General features: G+C 47.6%; 1 non-coding gene across 1 annotated transcript; it reads right to left on the bottom strand.

Moving 5' to 3' along the window:
- Positions 1–4614: 4614 nt before the first annotated feature.
- Positions 4615–4694, bottom strand: Mir205 (microRNA mir-205). Its single transcript, NR_105171.1, has one exon. It is a non-coding gene; the product is annotated as a microRNA mir-205 (primary transcript).
- Positions 4695–5766: the final 1072 nt, after the last annotated feature.

The raw sequence follows: 5766 nt of genomic DNA, 5'->3' as shown, positions 1-5766 counted from the left end.
TCAATGGTTTTTGTTTTTGTTTTTGTTTTGTTTTTTTGCTTGATACTGGGATGAAAATAATGGATAGTGTTCTTGAGTGCATAGACTCTTCCCCAGACACGTGTCTCTTCTCTGTGTGTTATCCTCTGTGTCGGCTCTTCAGCATTGTGATAAAATGCTGGAGAAAAGATCAACCTAAAATGGGGAAAGATTTATTTTGGTTTATGGCTTCAGAGGCTCCCCCACCATTGTCCCTTGGCTTCATTGTTCTGTAGCCTATAATAGGGAGAAGTCATGGTGAGGGGGGTGTGGTGGGGCAAAGTCACTTGCTTACTTTAGAGGAGTTGGGAAATGGAGACACCAAATCTCTGCTATTCATCCCTGTTCTGGGAAGTTCTGGTATCTCTCAACAGGCCAGAGGCTGAGGTCCCACTTACTCACCAGCTTGGGGGGGGGGGCATTGTAGATCCAAACCCAGCCTGAAGTGCTAGGGCTGACTTCCAGCTCCACTGTTTACAAGCCTTGTGACTTCAGGCCAGTCCCTCACCCTCTGTCACCCATAAACTTGAAATGTCAATTGCATCTGCTAATGGCTGGGAGCATTGAATTATGCTATAGTCACGAAGCACACAGCGTCTGGCTCTTCGCAAGCCCTTGACATTATTGTCATTATTCCTACTTGACAGATAAGGAAATTGGGTCTCAAAGAGGTTAAGTGGCTGGCCCAGAGTCTGGTGGCCAGATCAAATTGGCACCAGATCTAATCTGACCCCTGTTAACCACTCAGATGCTGACTCAGAAGCTTTGGGCTGCTGCTGGCAACCACTGGGTGCAGCATTAGTCCCTGAAGTTTACTCCAGTGAGTGCCTCTCACCTGTGGAGTCCCTTGGTAGGGACTCCTCCTAGGTCTTTAGCTTGGGGAGTCCTTTGAGCAGCCATCTACTCTCAATGTGTCCATGAGGCAACTGTACTAGTCATCTTAGGTATTTGCTCATCTATGGGCCCCAGTGGAATTGTTCTTAGCCACCTGCCTTTGTCAGATATAATTGAACACAGTCAAAACGAAGTCACTTTCTGCCAAAGGTCTCCTTCGGTGTTGCCAGGGTGGGGCAAGCGCCCACCTCTCTGCTATTTCTCTCCTCTTCTCAGAGGGTTTTCTTTAGTGTAATTCCCTTACTTCCCACCAGGTGTCCCACCCTTCCCTGGGAAAGGCAGATTTAGACTGTTGGGAGGGGGAGGGGCCTGTGTGTGTGTGTGTGTGTGTGTGTGTGTGTGTGTGTGTGTGTGTGTGTGTGTGTGTGTGTGTGTGTGTGTGTGTGTGTGTAGACTTCCAGATGCTGCTTCTTATCTCCAGACAAAAGGAACCGTCCGCCCTGTTCTTCTTTGAAGCTCAGTGGGATCTCTCCAGAAAGCCTACAGAAGTCACCACAATTCAGGAAGCTTCTATTTCTGTTAAGGAACTGGTGTCTGTCTGACCAGTCAGTCCCTTCCATCTTTGAGCTGGAGACTGCAATCCACAGTCGAGGCATTCTTCTTCGGAGCCCTCACAGCCTCGCCTCCCTCCTTAGACCCTCCTTTTCAGGGTCTGATAAAAAAAAAAAAAAAAAAAAAAAAAAAAAAAAAAAAGACAAGAAGTCCTGGCACCACCTGCCCTCAATATTCTTTGAATCAGGGAAGGTCAAAGACCAGTATGTGACAGTGGCACTAACTAGCGTTCCTGCAGACATTAACCTAATTCATCCTCATTTTTCATGTTAGTATGGCAGAAATACTTCCCCATTCTGAAGCAAGACTGTCACACAATTCTCCTGCAGGCAGCAAAGGGCAAATTTAGACAAGCTGAAAAAACTGTAGTAGCTGGAACATTTGCAGTTCTAAAACTTGTGCTCATCCCAGGCAGGGGGCTCCTACCTGTCATTAGCCAGCCTGCTTGCCTTCCTTCCTTCCTTCCTTCCTTCCTTCCTTCCTTCCTTCCTTCCTTCCTTCCTTCCTCCCTTCCTTCCTCCCTCCCTCCCTCCCTCCCTCCCTCCCTCCCTCTCTCCTTCCTTCCTAGAAGATCCTGTACACCTTGGAGAGGGTCAGGAAGAAAGGTCCTATACTCTTTCTCAAAGGTATGACCATCTGTCCTGGGGCTCTCTGGAGCTCTTCTAGCCTCACTGTGGACACTGGACACCTCCTGTGGCTTAAGACTACATGGCTGTGGTCTTGCAAACTGACAGTTTTTTCTCACCTGGAGATTTGCTGAGGGTATGGTGGGTTATCATCATTTAATGCCAGCTTCAGAAATGGGAACATTTCTGCCTGGGCTGTTTCCCCCCATTAAAGACCCTGATGTCCAGAACGCAGTGCTAAGGGAGCCCCTAGCATCTGTTTCCTGCACCTCATTATATGCACAGCTTTTAATATTTGGAGACTTTTTGCCAATACACATTTTCATGTGTACTGGGAACTCAGAGCCCAGACACAATGTATTATTGATAGGATTGTAATTTACTCCTCTTGGGTTGTATCTACAGTGTATACCATTAGCACAAAATATTAAATTACCAGTGCTTGTATATATTTGTCTACTCGGGTTTGGCTCAATGATATTTGCTTTTCTCTTCAATAAAAGACTGTGAATACAGAAAGCAGGTAATGTTATTTTTGTTGTTGTTGTTGCTGTGTTGAAAGGGTGTTTTGATTAAACTGTTTCCTCAACACTACATTTGTGTTGGACCATACTTTGCAGCCAGGACAGGAGACATAGAAGACTGGGGGCTTGGAGGGGAAGATGGATGGGCAGTGGGCTCCAGTTCCCACACTTTCCCTGACAGGCTTCTCCAGGCCAAGCACAGGGACTTTTGCCCTGTATGAAAGAGAGACCGGCAATCTGTGCTGCCAGACACGTGGAGGCTGAAAGTGTGGAGCTGGTTCTGGAGTGGGGCTCAGGGTGTCAGGGGCAGAGTCCTTGGTTACAGCCTCATGCCCTAGATTTCTCTGTCATCTTTTCTACCTTGTTATCATAACCAGCTGCTTTGGTGCTTATCCCTCCTGAGCTGGGTTACACAGAAACACACAAGCATGCTTCCTTCTCTAGAAAAGAACTCAGGTTATAGGGTTCAAGCAACGCCACCCATGGAAATATCCCATCACACCAGCCAGGTGCTTTCTTTGTTCTATCCTTTGGATTTCTTGCTGAGACCAGACGAGAGGACATTTGGCACTTAGCTAGCTCAATACCCAGACCACCCGGGTCCCCCCAGGCAGATCCACTATGTAATGTTTATGAGCAAACAGGTTTTCTTTTAAAATACTTGTGGCTTGGTCTCCTTACCCCTTTATGGGGTTCAGTATAGTGTTGGTGATGGGCTGAGTTTGACACTTATAATAACTTGAAGCAAGAGGGTAAGACATTTAAGATAAATAAGTTTTTTGGTCTTGTGCAGTATGAGGAATTCATGATCCCCTGGGGCAGATGGGCTTGGGAGGTGAAGAGGCCACTGGGGGCCATCAGGGCACAGGGTCTTGGATAAATAACAAAGTAGTCTTTGCACTCAGTTCCTGAGAGAAATGACAGCCATGGACCACACAGGGCATCTTCCAGAGGTGAAAACTGGGTTTCTTTTGGTGGGTTTTGTTTAGTGTCTGCCATTTTAGCCAGGTAGCTCCTCAAGTAGACCTCTCCATTGAAGAAGGGGCAATTTCATAAAGAATTTCTCTGGGCAGGTCCTTCATACTAAGTAAATTTCCTTTGGACTTATGCCCTAGCCCTACCCCCCAAACCTATATCTTCTTCCCTGAAGGAGAGACGTGGTGTTTAAAACAAGAAACAAAACAGAGCAAAGTAACAGTCACTTGGGGTGTATACAGCCAATGAAATCAGTGCCACATCTGTCAAAGCAAATCATAAACCCTGACAGCCAAGAAGTATTTGTCCCCATCAAATCCCAGATTTCTACACAGCCTCCTGTTTTAAGCACATGTTCTGGTGCAGAGGGACCCATGGAAAGGCAATTACACTTTGTGAGTGATTAAAGTCAGATCTGGCAGCTTTATGTGTCAAATATGTTTAAATGCATTAACCTTTACAGAATTTATACTGTGTGCTGAGTTATATCCTGTACAGTGTCAGGAAGATCTGAATCTGCCTTCATTTAAGTCTTATTTACATTTATTTTATTATAATATAAGTAGACTTAAATAATCTTAATGGGATTTCCTCCCCAATTCTGCAGGTCTTGTTGGCACTGTGAGGGGTCTGAGAGCAATAGGTTTCCTGGCTGGTTGCAAATGATGTCCCAGCTACCTTGCTGGAATCCCTGGGGACAGAGGGAGTCAGGAGGACCTCCTTGAGCTCCTGTCTGGGATTTAATCCCCAGGGGAGCAGGATCCATAGACTGGCAGCACAGGGCACATCAGGGAGGCTCCTCCACTGACAGGAAACTTAATTTTTGTAAGTTACAGAAAATACACATTTCTGAAGCATCCGTTTTATGAAGAAAGGCCACACGGCAGTGTTTTCTTGTTCGCTGCCACCTTCCCTCTACAGGAGGACACACGCTGCAGAGGTCTTTAGTGATCATGTTTCCCACACACACACACACACAGAAAGCCTCTGTTTTGATGCCGTGCTTTTTGGTTCACCGTTGGCAGCTCCATGCCTCCTGAGCTTCACTCCACTGAAATCTGGTTGGCATAAGACAGACTCCGGTGGAATGAAGGACAAGAGGATCCATGGATTGTCTGGGGCTGTTTGTCTACCAGGCCTCCTCTTGTAGTGCTGTGTGTGACCTGGATGAGACCTTCAGGCTCCTGCAATCACACTCTTAGAGGATGCTGAGGGACCTGAATATCCAAACCCTCCACATGCACCCTTGTTCCCACCTCAGAGCTAGCTCGTGGTGGGTGGTACAGGCAGGGCTAAGGGACCACCCTCTGTGTATACCTAGGTAGGATGCTGGCTGTCCTCTTCGGTGTGTGTGCCATACCAGAGCTGGGTATGTTTGGTGATGTCTAGAGAAGGCAGGTGCTCTGCTGTTGCTTACCAAGGGGTGGAATGCAAGGGCACAGGTATTCTGAAAAAGCCGCGGTGTGAGGGCATGAACAGCCCAGTTCAGGCTTGTGCACCAGTATGAAATCAAGATTAGCTGAGGAAGGACAAGGACTCTGCTGGAGCAGGCCCGTTTATGGGGGTGGGTGGATAGTGGAAAGAATTCTTGGTCCTCTTCCCATAGACTTGTCTGGGGAAGCCAGCCTCTGATGGCCATACTCCTATCCCCAGATCTGCACAGAATCAGTGAACAACTTTTCCAGGGAGCCTAGGGTAGGGGTTAGGGGAAGGAGGAAGGCACATAACTGAGCTATCTCAGGAGGCCATGTAATACCTGTGGACTTTCTGTCCCTGCCCTGAAGCAGGAACAACTTTGCAGAGACTGCACTGGCCTTGTCTTTGCTGTGTTCAGACTCGTCTGCTGCTTAGCATAAGCCTCATAAAAGGCTGCTCTAAGTAGAGACATGCAGACTGGGTGGGGAGAGCTGATCTGCCTTGTTTGGAATACTTTTCTTCTTCCTGGGCTTGTTCAGACCTGACAGAGGGGCTCCTCCTCTCTCATCCAGGCCCCCAGGGCATCAGGCCTGTGAGAAAGCCTCTTACACAAAAGAAGTGGTTACTAGCTATGGTTAGGGGAGAATCTGACTTTCCCTAGGTCCAAACTAAGCCATATTACTCAAGGTGTGCACAGGGACTCACTGGCAGGCAGGGTGCTGTGTGTCCTGGGGGCAAGAGGCTCAGTGAATCTTCTCCTG

The sequence above is a fragment of the Cricetulus griseus genome, chromosome 5 (assembly GCF_003668045.3).
Source record: "Cricetulus griseus strain 17A/GY chromosome 5, alternate assembly CriGri-PICRH-1.0, whole genome shotgun sequence".
Taxonomy (NCBI): Eukaryota; Metazoa; Chordata; class Mammalia; order Rodentia; family Cricetidae; genus Cricetulus; species Cricetulus griseus.
This window is presented reverse-complemented; position numbering and strand designations above follow the sequence as displayed.